A 19,174-nucleotide genomic window follows, 5' to 3' on the forward strand; every position below is an offset into this window, starting at 1 on the left:
CGAAATGCCATAGCAGACGTGTCAATGTCGAAATGTCACAGCCAACGTGTCATTGTCCAAATGATAAAGCGAAGTGTCAGTGTCGAAATGACATAGCAAACGTGTCAATGTCGAAATGCCATAGTAAACGTGTCATTCTCGAAATGTCATAGCAAACGTGTCAATGTCAAAATGATATATTCAACGTGTCAATGTCGAAATGACATAGCCAACGTGTCAATGTCGAAATGCCATAGCAGACGTGTCAATGTCGAAATGTCACAGCCAACGTGTCATTGTCCAAATGATAAAGCGAAGTGTCAGTGTCGAAATGCCATAGAAAACGTGTCAATGTCGAAATGCCATAGTAAACGTGTCATTCTCGAAATGTCATAGCAAACGTGTCAATGTCAAAATGATATATTCAACGTGTCAATGTCGAAATGACATAGCAAACGTGTCAATGTCGAAATGCCATAGTAAACGTGTCATTCTCGAAATGTCATAGCAAACGTGTCAATGTCAAAATGATATATTCAACGTGTCAATGTCGAAATGACATAGCCAACGTGTCAATGTCGAAATGCCATAGCAGACGTGTCAATGTCGAAATGTCACAGCCAACGTGTCATTGTCCAAATGATAAAGCGAAGTGTCAGTGTCGAAATGCCATAGAAAACGTGTCAATGTCGAAATGCCATAGTAAACGTGTCATTCTCGAAATGTCATAGCAAACGTGTCAATGTCAAAATGATATATTCAACGTGTCAATGTCGAAATGTCATAGCAAACGTGTCAATGTCGAAATGCCATAGCAAACGTGTCAATGTAAAAATGATATAGCCAACGTGTCAATGTCGAAATGTCATAGCAAACGTGTCAATGTCGAAATGCCATAGCAAACGTGTCAATGTCAAAATGAAATAGCCAACGTGTCAGTGTCGAAATGTCATAGCAAACTTCTCAATGTCAAAATGTCATAGCAAACGTGTCAGTGTCGAAATGTCATAGCAAACGTGTCAGTGTCGAAATGTCATAGCAAACGTGTCAGTGTCGAAATGAAATAGCAAACGTGTCAGTGTCGAAATGTCATAGCAAACTTGTCAATGTCAAAATGTCATAGCAAACGTGTCAGTGTCGAAATGTCATAGCAAACGTGTCTGTGTCAAAATGTCATAGCAAACGAGTCAGTGTCGAAATGTCATAGCAAACGTGTCAGTGTCGAAAGGTCAGAGCAAACGTGTCAATGTCGAAATGTCATAGCAAACGTGTCAGTGTCGAATGTCATAGCAAACGTGTTATTGTCAACATGTCATAGCAAACATGTCAATGTCGAAATGTCATAGCAAACGTGTCAGTGTCGAATGTCATAGCAAACGTGTCAGTGTCGAAATGTCATAGCAAACGTGTCAGTGTCGAAATGTCATAGCAAACGTGTCAGTGTCGAAATGTCAGAGCAAACGTGTCAATGTCGAAATGTCATAGCAAAAGTGACAATGTCGAAATGTCATAGCAAAAGTGACAATGTCGAAATGTCATAGCAAACGTGTCAGTGTCGAAATGTCATAGCAAACGTGTCAGTGTCGAAATGTCATAGCAAACGTGTCAGTGTCGAATGTCATAGCAAACGTGTTATTGTCAAAATGTCATAGCAAACATGTCAGTGTCGAAATGTCATAGCAAACGTGTCATTGTCGAAATGTCATAGCAAACGTGTCAGTGTCGAATGTCATAGCAAACGTGTCAGTGTCGAAATGTCATAGCAAACGTGTCAGTGTCGAATGTCATAGCAAACGTGTTATTGTCAAAATGTCATAGCAAACATGTCAATGTCGAAATGTCATAGCAAACGTGTCAGTGTCGAATGTCATAGCAAACGTGTCAGTGTCGAATGTCATAGCAAACATGTCAATGTCGAAAGGTCAGAGCAAACGTGTCAATGTCGAAATGCCATAGCAAACGTGTTATTGTCAAAATGTCATAGCAAACGTGCCATTCTCGAAATGTCATAGCAAACGTGTCATTGTCGAAGTGTCATAGCAAACGTGTCATTGTCGAAATGTCATAGTAAACGTGTTATTGTTAAAAAGTAATAGCAAACGTGTCAGTGTCGAAATGTCATAGCAAAAGGGACAATGTCGAAATGTCATAGCAAACGTGTCAGTGTCGAAAGGTCAGAGCAAACGTGTCAATGTCGAAATGTCATAGCAAACGTGTCAGTGTCGAAATGTCATAGCAAAAGTGACAATGTCGAAATGTCATAGCAAACGTGTCAGTGTCGAATGTAATAGCAAATGTGTCAGTGTCGAAATGTCATAGCAAACGTGTCAGTGTCGAATGTCATAGCAAACGTGTTATTGTCAAAATGTCATAGCAAACATGTCAGTGTCGAAATGTCATAGCAAACGTGTCAATGTCGAAATGTCATAGCAAACGTTTCAGTGTCGAATGTCATAGCAAACGTGTTATTGTCAAAATGTCATAACAAACATGTCAGTGTCGAATGTCATAGCAAACATGTCAATGTCGAAATGCATAGCAAACGTGTCAGTGTCGAATGCCATAGCAAACGTGTTATTGTCAAAATGTCATAGCAAACGTGTCAGTGTCGAATGTCATAGCAAACATGTCAATGTCGAAATACCATAGCAAACGTGTTATTGTCAAAATGTCATAGCAAACGTGTCATTCTCGAAATGTCATAGCAAACGTGTCATTGTCGAAGTGTCATAGCAAACGTGTCATTGTCGAAATGTCATAGTAAACGTGTTATTGTTGAAATGTCTTAGCAAACATGTCAGTGTCGAAATGTCATAGTAAACGTGTCAGTGTCGAAAGGTCAGAGCAAACGTGTCAATGTCGAAATGCCATAGCAAACGTGTTATTGTCAAAATGTCATAGCAAACGTGTCATTCTCGAAATGTCATAGCAAACGTGTCATTGTCGAAGTGTCATAGCAAACGTGTCATTGTCGAAATGTCATAGTAAACGTGTTATTCCCGAAATGTCATAGCAAACTTGTCAATGTCAAAATGAAATAGCCAACGTGTCAATGTCGAAATGCCATAGCCAACGTGTCAATGTCGAAATGTGATAGCCAACGTGTCATTGTCAAAATGATATAGCCAAAGTGTCAGTTTCGAAATGACATAGCCAACGTGTCAATGTCGAAATGCCATAGCAAACGTGTCAATGTCAAAATGAAATAGCCAACGTGTCAATGTCGAAATGCCATAGCCAACGTGTCAATGTCGAAATGTGATAGCCAACGTGCCATTGTCAAAATGATATAGCCAAAGTGTCAGTTTCGAAATGACATAGCCAACGTGTCAATGTCGAAATGCAATAGCAAATGTGTCAATTTCGAATGTCACAGCCAACGTGTCATTGTCAAAATGATAAAGCCATCGTGTCAGTGTCGAAATGACATAGCCAACGTGTCAATGTCGAAATGTCACAGCCAACATGTCAATGTCGAATTGTCATAGCCAACGTGCCAATGTCGAAATGATATAGCGAACGTGTCTATGTCAAAATATCGTTGCCAACGTGTCAAAGCCGAAAGGTCACAGCCAAAGTGCCAATGGCTCGAACGGTCACAGTGGAGGTGTCAATGGCGAAATGCTGTGGCTATAAATTCATTGTCGGAATGTCATAGCCAAGGTTTCATTGTCGAAATGTCAAAGCCAAGGTTTCAATGTTACACGCAAGTTTTCAATATCGAAATATTAGCTAAAGTGGCAACGTTAAAATGTCAAAGTCAAGGTGTTAATGTCGAAATTTAATAGCCAGCGTCTCAATGTTGAAATGGCATAGCAAAAGTTTCGAAGGAAGCATATCACGTAAGGCATATATACGCGGATGTATATGTATAACTTAAAGTGACAATGTCAAAGCCTAAATAACAATCAAAAATAATGATGACGATGGCAATGCACCGTTTCCAATTTACACCAAATGCACGTGTTTCTTTCTACTCTGTACATTGTGTAAAGGGGAACAAATCTTGCTAGTTCATTAATTAGAACATATCTGTTATATTTAAACATAAGAGAAATGGTTCATTTTAGTATCAAGGTTATTGACTAAAAATAATTTAAATCATCAAAAAATCACTTCGTAGGTAATTATTGTTCTTTTTATGCACATACCAGTTAAGGTATTATCTTTATTTTCCTAAGTATATAGAAGTACATTGCTTAACTTGATATTGAATTTATTAATTAAACCTTTTAAAATGTACTTGATCATTGTACTGGACATAGCATATTTGTGTGGTTTGTTTGTTTGCACATATATACAGTGGACTATTTCAACATTTTGGTTACTATCCTTCAATAGTAGTCCCCAGATTTGTTTTAAGGTGAATGAGATGAAAAAGAAAAAAATAAGGTGAATGAGACCCATTGGCGTTCCCCAACCTACCAAGTATAGGAATACGCAAATAAAATAAAAAGTAAAAACTTGGATTGTGTTGTTTCGCTAAAGAAAACTAAATACAATTATTAAATCTGTCTTTGACAGATTAATCTATTAGGGGCCTCCACGCATCGTCCTTTGGCGAATTTAAGGCAAAATAGGGGGAGCACCCAAAAATCAGCCTTCGCTGGTACGCGGTGGTCCATTTGGATTAAAAAAACAACCCATTTCAATCAAGTATTAAATGTATATGAAACTTGGTGAAGAAAACATGCAATCTAAGTGAATATTTCCTTCCTCGAAGTCCCGGCGTTGACCCTGAGTCGAGCCGATGGTGGTCGTAACCGGCCCGTGAGCCAATCACTCGAACAAAAAAGTTACAATTGTAAAACTTTGATTATTATCTGATTATCCAGATAAACAACAACGACAATAAAAGCTGATCTATCTCATACAATCTACGTGTGTAAGGATTTAATCGAAGAATGTAAAACATATGAGATAATACATTTGTTGACTTTAATGTTCGTTCAGATTGTTTCTCGAGATAAGTTATCGTTTTTAACAATTGATCACTGATGCTTGTACTGTTGGGGTGCAAAGTGAAACGTTTGATGATGCTTGTATTGTTGGGCTGCAAAGTAAAACGTTTGATATCTGATGCTTGTACTGTTGGGCTGCAAAGTAAAACGTTTGATATCTGATGCTTGTACTGTTGGGGTGCAAAGTGAAACGTTTGATAACTGGTGCTTGTAATGTTTGGGTGCAAAGTGAAATGTTTGGTAACTGATATTTGTATTGTCGGGGTGCAAAGTGAAACGTTTGATAACTGATGCTTGTATTGTTGGTGTGCAAAGTGAAACGTTTGATAACTGATGCTTGTATTGTTGAAGTGCAAAGTGAAACGTTTGATAACTGATGCTTGTATTGTTTGGGTGCAAAGTGAAACGTTTGATAACTGATACTTGTATTGTTGGGGTGCAAAGTGAAACGTTTGATAACTGATACTTGTATTGTTGGGGTGCAAATTGAAACGTTTGATAACTGATGCTTGTATTGTTGGGGTGCAATGTGAAACGTTTGATAACTGATGCTTGTATTGTTGGGGTGCAAATTGAAACGTTTGGTAACTGATGCTTGTATTGTTGAGGTGCAAAGTGAAACGTTTGATAACTGATGCTTGTATTGTTGGGGTGCAAAGTGAAACGTTTGATAACTGATACTTGTATTGTTGAGGTGCAAAGTGAAACGTTTGATAACTGATGCTTGTATTGTTGAGGTGCAAAGTGAAACGTTTGATAACTGATACTTGTATTGTTGGGGTGCAAATTGAAACGTTTGGTAACTGATGCTTGTATTGTTGAGGTGCAAAGTGAAACGTTTGATAACTGATGCTTGTATTGTTGGGGTGCAAAGTGAAACGTTTGATAACTGATACTTGTATTGTTGGGGTGCAAAGTGAAACGTTTGATAACTGATGCTTGTATTGTTGAAGTGCAAAGTGAAACGTTTGATAACTGATGCCTACATTGTTGGGGTGCAAAGTGAAACGTTTGATAACTGATGCTTGTATTGTTGGGTGCCAAGTGAAATGTTTGGTAACTGATATTTGTATTGTCGGGGTGCAAAGTGAAACGTTTGATAACTGATGCTTGTATTGTCGGGATGCAAAGTGAAGCGTTTGATAACTGATGCTTGTATTGTCGGGGTGCAAAGTGAAACGTTTGATAACTGATGCTTGTATTGTTGGGGTGCAAAGTGAAACGTTTGATAACTGATGCCTACATTGTTGGGGTGCAAAGTGAAAGGTTTGATAACTGATGCTTGTATTGTTGAAGTGCAAAGTGAAGCGTTTGATAACTGATGCTTGTATTGCTGGGGTGCAAAGTGAAACGTTTGATAACTGATGCTTGTATTGTTTGGGTGCAAAGTGAAACGTTTGATAACTGATGCTTGTATTGTTCGGGTGCAAAGTGAAACGTTTGATAACTGATGCTTGTATTGTTGGGGTGCAAAGTTAAACGTTTGATAACTGATGCTTGTATTGCTGGGGTGCAAAGTGAAACGTTTGATAACTGATGCTTGTATTGTTGGGGTGCAAAGTGAAACGTTTGATAACTGATGCTTGTATTGTTGAAGTGCAAAGTGAAACGTTTGATAACTGATGCTTGTATTGTTGGGGTGTAAAGTGAAACGTTTGATAACTGATGCCTGCGTTGTTGGGGTGCAAAGTGAAATGTTTGATAACTGATATCTGTATTGTTGAGGTGCAAAGTGAAACGTTTGATAACTGATGCTTGTATTTTTGGGGTGCAAAGTGAAACGTTTGATAACTGATACTTGTATTTTTGGGGTGCAAAGTGAAACATTTCATAACTGATACTTGTAATGTTGGGTGCAATGTGAAACGTTTGATAACTTGTGCTTTTATTGTTGGGGTGCAAAGTGAAACGATAGATAACTGATCCTTGCATTGTTGGGGCGAAGAGTGAAACGTTTGATAACTGATGCTTGTATTGTTGGGGTGCAAAGTGAAACGTTTGATAACTGATGCTTGTATTGTTGGGGTGCAAAGTGAAGCGTTTGATAACTGATGCTTGTATTGCTGGGGTGCAAAGTGAAACGTTTGATAACTGATGCTTGTATTGTTGGGGTGCAAAGTGAAACGTTTGATAACTGATACTTGTATTGTTGAAGTGCAAAGTGAAACGTTTGATAACTGATGCTTGTATTGTTGGGGTGTAAAGTGAAACGTTTGATAACTGATGCCTGCGTTGTTGGGGTGCAAAGTGAAATGTTTGATAACTGATATCTGTATTGTTGAGGTGCAAAGTGAAACGTTTGATAACTGATGCTTGTATTGTTGGGGTGCAAAGTGAAACGTTTGATAACTGATACTTGTATTTTTGGGGTGCAAAGTGAAACATTTCATAACTGATACTTGTAATGTTGGGTGCAATGTGAAACGTTTGATAACTTGTGCTTTTATTGTTGGGGTGCAAAGTGAAACGATAGATAACTGATCCTTGCATTGTTGGGGCGAAGAGTGAAACGTTTGATAACTGATGCTTGTATTGTTGGGGTGCAAAGTAAAACGTTTGAAAACTGATACTTGTATTTTTGAGGTGCAAAGTGAAACGTTTGATAACTGATGCTTGTATTGTTGGGGTGCAAAGTAAAACGTTTGAAAACTGATACTTGTATTTTTGGGGTGCAGAGTGAAACGTTTGATAACTGATGCTTGTATTGTTGGGATGCAAAGTGATATGTTTGATAACTGATTCTTGCATTGTTGGGGTGCAAAGTGAAACATTTGATAACTGATTCTTGTATTGTTGGGGTGCAAAAAAACGTTTGATAACTGATTCTTGTATTGTTGGGGTGCAAAGTTAAACGTTTGATAACTGATGATTGTATTGTTGGGGTCCAAAGTGAAACGTTTGATATCTGATGCTTATATTGTTGGGGTCCAAAGTGAAACGTTTGTTAACTGATGCTTGTGTTGTCGGGGTGCGAGGTCAAACGTTTGATATCTGATGCTTGTATTGTTGGTGTTCAAAGTGAAACGTTTGTTAACTAATGCTTGTATTGTCGGGATGCGAGATCAAACGTTTGATAACTGATGCTTGCATTATTGGGGTGCAAAGTGAAATGTTTGATAACTTATGCTTGTTTTGTTGGCGTGCAAAGTGAAACGTTTGATAACTGATACTTGTTTTGTAGGAGTGCAAAGTGAATCGTTTGATAACTGATGCTTGTATTGTTGGGGTGCTAAGTGAAACGTTTAATTATTGAAGCCTGTGTTATGGGGGTGCAAAGTGAAGCGTTTAATAATTTAAGCTTGTATTGTTGCGGTGCAAAGTGAAACGTTTGATAACTGATGCTTTTATTGTTGGGGTGCCCAGTGAAACGTTTGATAACTGATTCTTGTATTGTTGCGGTGGAAAGTGAAACGTTTGATAACTGATGCTTGTATTGATGGGGTGCAAAATGAAACGTTTGATAACTGATGTTTGTATTGTTTGGGTGCAAAGTGAAACGTTTGATAACTGATGTTTGCATTGTTGGGGTGCGAACTCAAACATTTGATTACTGATGCTTGTACTGTTGGGGTGCAAAGTGAAACGTTTGATAACTGATGCTTGGATTGTTGTGGTGCAAAGTGAAACATTTGATAATTGATGCTTGTATTGTTGGGGTGCAAAAAAATGTTTGATAACTGATGCTTGTATTGTTGGGGTGCAAAGTGAAACGTTTGATAACTGATGCTTGTATTGTCGGGGTGCGAGGTCAAACGTTTGATATCTGATGCTTGTATTGTTGGTGTGCAAAGTGAAACGTTTGTTAACTAATGCTTGTATTGTCGGGATGCGAGGTCAAACGTTTGATAACTGATGCTTGCATTATTGGGGTGCAAATTGAAATGTTTGATAACTTATGCTTGTTTTGTTGGCGTGCAAAGTGAAACGTTTGATAACTTATACTTGTTTTGTTGGAGTGCAAAGTGAATCGTTTGATAACTGATGCTTGTATTGTTGGGGTGCTAAGTGAAACGTTTAATAAGTGAAGCCTGTATTATGGGGGTGCAAAGTGAAGCGTTTAATAATTGAAGCTTGTACTGTTGGGGTGCAAAGTGAAACGTTTGATAGCTGATGCTTGTATTGTTGGGGTGCACAGTGAAACGTTTGATAACTGATGCTTGTATTGTTGCGGTGGAAAGTGAAACGTTTGATAACTGATGCTTGTATTGATGGGGTGCAAAATGAAACGTTTGATAACTGATGCTTGTATCGTTAGGGTGTAAAGACAAACGTTTGATAACTGATGTTTGTATTGTTTGGGTGCAAAGTGAAACGTTTGATAACTGATGTTTGCATTGTTGGTGTGCGAACTCAAACGTTTGATTACTGATGCTTGTACTGTTGGGGTGCAAAGTGAAACGTTTGATAACTGATGCTTGCATTGTTTGGGTGCAACGTGAAACATTTGATAACTGATGCTTGTATTGTTGGGGTGCAAAGTAAAACGTTTGATAACTGATGCTTGTATTGTTGGGGTGCAAAGTAAAACGTTTGATAACTGATGCTTGTATTTTTGGGGTGCAAAGTGAAACGTTTGATACAACAATAATCTGATTAATTTACATATTAGTATATCTACCTTTATGTAAACCTTAATGTATAGATCAAGAAACATACATCCAGAAAGGGCAAATAGCTAAAACAAATCCATAAAAATAATTAATTTATGGGTGTTTACAGTTCGCTAAATAATTCATAAATATTAATGAGTCGGCGTGGCTTGTCACTAAATATAAATAATATATTTAATGTGATCAATTTAACTCAAATAATAAACTCATACACCAGCTTAAACCCAAAACAAGTGTATTTAGGAATGAAATGCGGGATTGATGTCATTATCGGGGTATAAACGCAAATCGGCTGGTCAAAGTGTGTGGAATCCGAAGATTAAAACAAAGTCCCTTCATACAGAACTGCATATAGTGTACTTTCACGTGATTAACAGCAGCAGCAGCAGTAGAAAAATAGTCGAATAATCGACAGTTGCAGCAGCAGTATCAGACACGATCGTCAGAGGTCATTATTTTAGAGAGGTAGTCAATATTTCAAAGAAAGAATTAATAATGATCGGGTGTCGTGAGCATATGTTGGCCAAAACAATTTTAATACCGGTCAATGTATGAATACAATGCAAGATAAAAAGAAAAAAACTATGCAACTTTCTTGATTGAAACTCCTTTTAAAAGTAATGCAGTAAATTAAACAAGTATGATGTATTTTCAAGTTTCTTTTGTATTTTACATTCTTGTATACGCATTCGAAAAAAATGGCCAGAGTTTATAATGCAGGTACAGACCAGATGTTACCATTTGTAAGTTTCTATGTACAACGATATTTGAATTATTAAAAACGTCCTGATTCGATTGCGGGCCTCCTCAAGTACCCGGATGGAGTCTTTGTTACCATGGACGTGTTTTAAGAGAGCGTTTACGTCTAAAACATACGTCTCAAGGTTAGCGTCCTGTTGTCAATGCAATTTATTATTCTACCAGTGAGAATTCAATTATAAGAGAGGTTGAGTAAAATGACGTGTACGTGTATTTATAGGTGTAGGTACTGGGTGGCGTGTACGTGTATTTATACGTGTATGTACGAGATGGCGTGTACGGGTATTTATACGTGTAGGTACGAGATGGCGTGTACGCGTATTTATACGTGTAGGTACGAGATGGCGTGTACGTGTATTTATACGTGTAGGTACAAGATGGCGTGTACGCGTATTTATACGTGTAGGTACGAGATGGCTTGTACGTGTATTTATACGTGTAGGTACAAGAAGGCGTGTACGTTTATTTATACGTGTGGGTACAGAATGGCGTGTATCAGTATTTATACGTGTAGGTACAAGATGGCGTGTATCAGTATTTATACGTGTAGGTACAAGATGGCGTGTACCTGTATTCATACGTCTAGGTACAAGACGGCGTGTACGTGTATTTATACTTGTAGGTACAATATGGCGTGTACGCGTTTTTATACGTGTAGGTACAAGATGGCATGTACGCGTATTTATACCTGTAGGTACAAGATGGCGTGTACGTGTATTTATACGTGTAGGTACAAGATGGCGTGTACGCGTATTTATACGTGTAGGTACAAGATGGCGTGTACGCGTATTTATACGTGTAGGTACAAGATGGCGTGTACGCGTATTTATACGTGTAGGTACAAGATGGCGTGTACGCGTATTTATACGTGTAGGTACAAGATGGCGTGTACGCGTATTTATACGTGTAGGTACAAGATGGCGTGTACCTGTATTCATACGTCTAGGTACAAGACGGCGTGTACGTGTATTTATACTTGTAGGTACAATATGGCGTGTACGCGTTTTTATACGTGTAGGTACAAGATGGCATGTACGCGCATTTATACCTGTAGGTACAAGATGGCGTGTACCTGTATTTATACGTGTAGGTACAAGAAGGCGTGTACGCGTATTTATACGTGTAGGTACCAGATGGCGTGTACGTGTATTTATACGTGTAGGTACAAGATGGCGTGTACGCGTATTTATACGTGTAGGTACGAGATGGCGTGTACGGATATTTATACGTGTAGGTACGAGATGGCGTGTACGCGTATTTATACGTGTAGGTACGAGATGGCGTGTACGGGTATTTATACGTGTAGGTACGAGATGGCGTGTACGTTTATTTATACGTGTAGGTACAGAATGGCGTGTACGTGTATTTATACGTGTAGGTACAAGATGGCGTGTACCAGTATTTATACGTGTAGGTACAAGATGGCGTGAACCTGTATTTATACGTGAAGGTACAATATGACGTGTACGCGTTTTTATACCTGTAGGTACAAGATGGCATGTACGCGTATTTATACCTGTAGGTACAAGATGGCGTGTACCTGTATTTATACGTGTAGGTACAAGATGGCGTGTACGCGTATTTAGACGTGTAGGTACAAGATGGCGTGTACGTATATTTATACGTGTAGGTACAAGATGGCGTGTACGTGTATTTATACGTGTAGGTACAAGATGGCGTGTATGCGTATTTAAACGTGTAGGTACAAGATGGCGTGGACGCGTATTTATACGTGTAGGTACAAGATGTCGTGTACGCGTATTTATACGTGTAGGTACAAGATGGCGGGTACGCGTATTTATACGTGTAGGTAGAAGATGGCGTATACGCGTATTTATACGTGTAAGTACAAGATGGCGTGTATGCGTATTTATACGTGTAGGTACAAGATGGCGTGTACGCGTATTTATACGTGTAGTTACAAGATGGCTTGTACGCGTATGTTTACGTGTAGGCCTAAAGATGGCGACAAACCATATTGTGCACGTATAAATTTCGTTCACAAATTTCCACTTAAAGGCACACAATATAGGTTGATGCGTTTCTTAATGGTATTTTTTACTTCAATGCATTTTCATATTTACCTCAATTGAATTTAATGATAAAAATCAAAACGAAAAAAAATCTATATGTTTTGTGTACAAATAAAATCATATAAGCGAAATTTCGGCGCTTTTTTTTAACTTGTGGATATGTGGCCACGTACCTATTTATTAGAAAAAAATAAATAATTAAGCCTTAAGTATCTAATTATAATGAGGACATTTTTTATATATTATATACTTATATAATATAATACCAGTTGTCGTGGCCGAGTGGTTAAGGCGATGGACAAGAATTCCATTGGGATCTTCCCGCGCAGGTTCGAATCCTGCCGACAACGCGTATTTTCGTTAAATACAATCACCTGTTCCAAATTTTAGGCATTCGGCAAAGGCAGTATGAGACTGACAGAGAACCCCCGCGAGAGTTCTACAGTTATAGACGGGGAAAGCGGTGGTTCCACTCGTCACCTGTTTAACTCCTTCACACAGAGGTTTGAGGCATCATTTGCTGCGGTGCTGGACCAATTCATTAACTGCATGGATGGTAAGTGTTTATGCTACAGGGTCAGACCAGATGTTACGTAAGAGGAACGCACTGGGAGCGGACTGCATGGATGGTAAGAGTTTATAATGCAGGGTCAGACCAGATGTTACGTTAGAGGTACGCGCTGAGGGTGGACTGCATGGGTGGTGAGAGTTTATAATGCAGGGTCTGACCAGATGCTACGTTAGAGGAACGCGCTGGGGATGTACTTCATGGATGGTAAATGTTTATAAAGCAGGGACAGACCAGATGTTACGTGAGAGGAACGATCTGGGGTAGGACTGCATGGATGGTAAGAGTTTATAAAGCAGGGCCAGACCAGATTTTACATTAGAGGAACGCGCTGGGGATGGACTGTATGGTTGGCAAGAGTTTATATGGCAGGGTCAGACCAGATTTTACGTTAGAGGAACGCGCTGGGGGTGGACTGCATGGATTGTAAGAGTTTATAAGGTAGGGTCAGACCAAATTTAACGTTAAAGGAACGCGCTTGGGGGGGGGGGGGGTCGGGGACTGCATGGATGGTAAGAGTTTATAACACAGGGTCAGATCAGATGTAACGTTAAAGGAACGCGCTGGGGTTGACTGAATGGATGGTAAGAATTTATAAGGCAGGGTCAGACCAGATTTTACGTTAGAGGAACGAGCTGGGGTGGACCGTATGGGTGGTAAGAATTTATAATACAGGGTCAGATCACATGTTACGTTAGAGGAACGCGCTGGGGGGGGGGGGGGTCTGCATGGATGGATACATTGTCTTTGGACACTTGACCACTTTTAGCCTCCTCACCTCTGTCAAACAAAAACAGCTATCTGACCACAAAGATTGAATGTCAGTGGACATGTCAAAACTAACAAATCCTGAAACAATCACTTTTCAGGAAATTCCATCTTGAAGTACTGGAATTATGAAGGATGACGTCATCATGGCATTTCGTCACCCGCGAGATCGTCCAACATTCTAGAGTTCTCATTTTGACCCACCAATCCACTAAGACCTGTGGGTTAGGCCTAGGTGACTTTATGGAAAAGTACCTGATTCTCGATCATGGGAATCCGATAATCAACTTCTTCAAGACCTTCTTCAGCAGCATGGCTGCTATTCTGCTTCTTCACACAGACGCTCCTTAAATGTCCACTCACGTTTGTTGCCACTTCCGGCCTACAGTAAATGCTCCCAGACAGAAAGGTGACAGCCGCCCGATCGCCTCCGATTGCCGGTCTTGTACGAGGTTGTAGGATAAGAGCAATCTTCTGCGTTGTTGACTACGCGGACGGCCCCCTGCCGCTGTAGGGGAAGTATTAATAAAGGTCATTTTGGTCATTTTCATATCAAAGATGCGTTTAAACTATTCGAGTCTATAGTTACGCCAATTTTATGTTACTCGTCACAAATTTAGGGATACAAATACTGCCATAACATAGAAAAGGTGCATTATAACTTCTGTAAGAAAATGTGTGGGCCAAATAAAACAGTTTTAAACGTTTTTGCTTTGAGCTAGTGTGGTAGACTGCCAATGCTGACAATTTATCTTCCAAAATGTTGGATATTGGATCAAAATTATGAACATGACCAGTAATAGATATCCACGTCAGTGTTACATTATGCTTTTGAAAATGAATAATGCAGGTCGTAGTAGTTGAGCAACACACATTAAAAATATTATATTTAAACACGACTTTGGATAAGCTTGGATAGCGCAAGATATTGGCCAACCTAACATATTCATGAACATGTTTACGAACAGGTTGAAAGACTCTTCCCTACAAAAGTTGTATGCAGATATTGAGTCGTCACCAAAAGCTGAACATTATAAACATTATAAAACTCTTCTTGACACAGAGCGCTATTTGTCAATAAACCTACCATATCCATGGAAAAAATGTCATGCAAACTTAAGATGCTCAGGTCATACGCTTATGATAGAAAAAGGGCGACACTTAAATATTGCACGTGAACTTTGATTCTGGCCATTAAGTTCGAGTACAGGATACAATGTGATAGAAGACGAGTACCACTTTCTTATGGTCTGTCCTTCTTACGATGGTGTACGACGTGAATTGTTCCGGACTACCTGGCTCACTCATTCAAGCTTTCAATTGTACAATAATATGATGTGCACTGATGCCACTAGTGATATATTCTCGCTAACTAAATTCGTATATAAAGCATTCGATTTAAGAAAGCAACTGATCTAACACTGATAATTTATTGTACAACTACTTATACATGAAATAGAACCATTCATATGTATATGTGTGTATGTGTGTGTATATAGATACATGTATATGACCATTACTCTAATATGCTTGATTTGTGCAACAACATAAAAACATGTTTTGTAAATATCCAATATAGTTCATATTTGACGTACTAAATACTACGATCTGTAACATGTATTCTGGGCTGGTGGCCTTATATTACAATAAACACTTTGTTATGTTATGTTATGTTATGTTATGTTATTTTATGTTATGTTTCTCTGATCGTTCCAAGGCAGTGACCCAAACATAAGCTTATTAATATTTTCTGATTCATTTGTAAAGTGACTTGTTTTGTATGTGGCATTCCTTTGTTGTTTTGTGTGTGGCATGACTGTGTTGTTTTGTATGTGGTATGACTGTGTTGTTTTGTATGTGGCATGACTGTGTTGTTTTGTATGTGGCATGACTGTGTTGTTTTGTAAGAGGCATTCCTTTGTTGTTTTGTATGTGGCATGACTGTGTTGTTTTGTATGTGGTATGACTGTGTTGTTTTGTGTGTGGTATGACTGTGTTGTTTTGTGTGTGGTATGACTGTGTTGTTTTGTAAGAGGCATTCCTTTGTTGCTTTGTATGTGGCATGACTGTGTTGTTTTGTGTGTGGTATGACTGTGTTGTTTTGTATGTGGCATGACTGTGTTGTTTTGTGTGTGGTATGACTGTGTTGTTTTGTGTGTGGCATAACTGTGTTGTTTTGTGTGTGGTATGACTGTGTTGTTTTGTATGTGGCATGACTGTGTTGTTGTGTATGTGGTATGACTGTGTTGTTTTGTATGTGGCATGACTGTGTTGTTTTGCGTGTGGCATGACTGTGTTGTTTTGTGTGGCATGACTGTGTTGTTTTGTGTGTGGTATGACTGTGTTGCTTTGTATGTGGCATGACTGTGTTGTTTTGTATGTGGCATGACTGTGTTGTGTTGTTTTGTATGTGGCATGACTGTGTTGTTTTGTATGTGGCATGACTGTGTTGTTTTGTAAGAGGCATTCCTTTGTTGTTTTGTATGTGGCATGACTGTGTTGTTTTGTATGTGGTATGACTGTGTTGTTTTGTGTGTGGTATGACTGTGTTGTTTTGTGTGTGGTATGACTGTGTTGTTTTGTAAGAGGCATTCCTTTGTTGCTTTGTATGTGGCATGACTGTGTTGTTTTGTGTGTGGTATGACTGTGTTGTTTTGTGTGTGGTATGACTGTGTTGTTTTGTGTGTGGTATGACTGTGTTGTTTTGTAACAGGCATTGTTTTGTATGTGGCATGACTGTGTTGTTTTGTATGTGGTATGACTGTGTTGTTTTGTGTGTGGTATGACTGTGTTGTTTTGTGTGTAGTATGACTGTGTTGTTTTGTGTGTAGTATGACTGTGTTGTTTTGTATGTAGTATGACTGTGTTGTTTTGTATGTAGTATGATTGTATTGTTTTGTGTGTAACATGACTGTGTTGTTTTGTATGTGGTATGACTGTGTTGTTTTGAATGTAGTATGACTGTGTTGTTTTGTGTGTAGTATGACTGTGTTGTTTTGAATGTAGTATGACTGTGTTGTTTTGTGTGTAACATGACTGTGTTGTTTTGTATGTGGTATTACTGTGTTGTTTTGTGTGTAGTATGACTGTGTTGTTTTGTGTGTGGTATGACTGTGTTGTTTTGTGTGTGGTATGACTGTGTTGTTATGTATGTAGTATGACTGTGTTGTTTTGTGTGTAGTATGACTGTGTTGTTTTGTGTGTGGTATGACTGTGTTGTTTTGTGTGTAGTATGACTGTGTTGTTTTGTGTGTGGTATGACTGTGTTGTTTTGTGTGTAGTATGACTGTGTTGTTTTGTGTGTGGTATGACTGTGTTGTTTTGTGTGTGGTATGACTGTGTTGTTATGTATGTAGTATGACTGTGTTGTTTTGTGTGTGGTATGACTGTGTTGTTTTGTAAGAGGCATTCCTTTGTTGTTTTGTACGTGGCATGACTGTGTTGTTTTGTATGTGGTATGACTGTGTTGTTTTGTGTGTAGTATGACTGTGTTGTTTTGTGTGTGGTATGACTGTGTTGTTTTGTGTGTGGTATGACTGTGTTGTTATGTATGTAGTATGACTGTGTTGTTTTGTGTGTAGTATGACTGTGTTGTTTTGTGTGTGGTATGACTGTGTTGTTTTGTGTGTGGTATGACTGTGTTGTTATGTATGTAGTATGATTGTGTTATTTTGTGTGTGGTATGACTGTGTTGTTTTGTGTGTGGTATGACTGTGTTGTTTTGTGTGTGGTATGACTGTGTTGTTTTGTGTGTGGCATGACTATGTTGTTTTGTGTGTGCCGTGACTGTGTTGTTTTGTATGTTGTATGACTTTGTTGTTTTGTATGTGGTATGACTGTGTTGTTTTGTGCGTGGTATGACTGTGTTGTTTTGTGTGTAATATGACTGTGTTGTTTTGTGTGTGGTATGACTGTGTTGTTCTGTATGTGGTATGACTATGTTGTTTTGTATGTGATATGACAATGTTGTTTTTTATGTGACATGACTGTGTTGTTTTGAATGGGATATGACTCTGTTGTATTGTATGATGCATGACTGTATTTTGTATAAGATATGACTATGTTGTTTTGTATGTGATATGAATATGTTGCTTTGTATATGGTATGACTCTGTTGTTTTGTTTGTGATAAAACTCTGGTGTTTTGTATGTGGAATGACTGTGTTTTTTTGTGATATAACTGTGGTGTTTTATATGTGGTATGACTGTGTTGTTTTGTATGTGATAAGCCTGTGGTGTTTTGTTTGAGACATGAATGTGTTGTTTTATATGTAGTATGACTGTGTTGTTTTGTATGTGATAAGACTGTACGGTTTTGTATGTGGTATGACTGTGTTGTTTTGTATGTGGTATGACTGTGTTGTTTTGTATGTGGTATGACTGTGTTGTTTTGTATGTGACAGATTGTGTTGTTTTGTATGTGATATATTTGTGTTGTCTTGTATGTGGTATGACTGTGTTTGTTAATAAAGGGATTTTAATGTTGAAATTACACCTGAAGCGCGATTTCCAGACGTGATTTGATAATAATGAGAAAGCTGTACATATTGTGAGTACTTATGGACTGTGATTCCCAACCGTGATTCTAAAGTGATGAGAGAGTTTCAGTTATTTAAGTTCTTGAGTGTTATCCCACGAGTGCAATAAGCAATAAAGGAGGCGGCATGTGATGGGGTTGTACTCGACACGCGACACCACTGAAATAGTACATGTGAAAATTGTATGTAGAGATATTATGCATATATTACACCAAAACTTCTATCTCCTAAAGTCACATCCTGGAATCGCCCCCTTTTTAAGAGTCTGATAAAACAATGTCATGTGTTTTACCCGTTGTGATATATTTGTCAAAAGCTGATCTTTACCTTTCCCTGAAAAAGTGTTCATATACTTTTTCTAATAATTTTAAAGACCTTTATTGTTTTGAAATTGGTAAAATTAAAGCCAGCCTATGTTCGTGTACGTTAAGTTAGCGGCCTAGCAGCCTAGCGGCCTAGCGGCATTAATGTAGCGGCCATAGCGAAACAAACAACTTTAGGCCGCTCGCCAGGCCGCCAACTTTACGCCGCTAGGCCGCTAGGCCGCTAGGCCACTAGGCCACTAGGCCGCTTATCTCACAAAGCTAGGCCGCTTAGCCGCTAATTTCACGCCGCTAGGCCGCTCAGTCACGTTCATCTAACCTTCTTAATTGAATAAACTTTCAAGGAAATGCAGGTTGTCTTGTTATGAAATTAACGATTAAAATTTTGAATTACGTTAATCACATTTATAAAGTTTTGACAACGACTTCAAGTATTACAAAGTTATACAACACATTATACACCAAATTTAAAAGTTAAATTAGACCCAATACTGCGTCAGAATGATCCGTTTATTGATTATATCATATATCAACGTACATGAGAGATAACGCTATCTTACAACCGACCTTTATAAACACTGTACATGCACATGAAACGTCACTGCACAGTGAACATATCTAAATCGAAAGTAGATA

General features: G+C 38.6%; 1 non-coding gene across 1 annotated transcript; it reads left to right on the forward strand.

Annotated features, from left to right (window-relative positions):
- Nucleotides 1-12,610: 12,610 nt before the first annotated feature.
- On the forward strand, nucleotides 12,611-12,692 carry Trnas-aga (transfer RNA serine (anticodon AGA)). The gene has a single exon. It is a non-coding gene; the product is annotated as a tRNA-Ser (tRNA).
- Nucleotides 12,693-19,174: the final 6,482 nt, after the last annotated feature.

The sequence above is a fragment of the Mya arenaria genome, chromosome 15 (genome assembly GCF_026914265.1).
Source record: "Mya arenaria isolate MELC-2E11 chromosome 15, ASM2691426v1".
Classification (NCBI taxonomy): Eukaryota; Metazoa; Mollusca; class Bivalvia; order Myida; family Myidae; genus Mya; species Mya arenaria.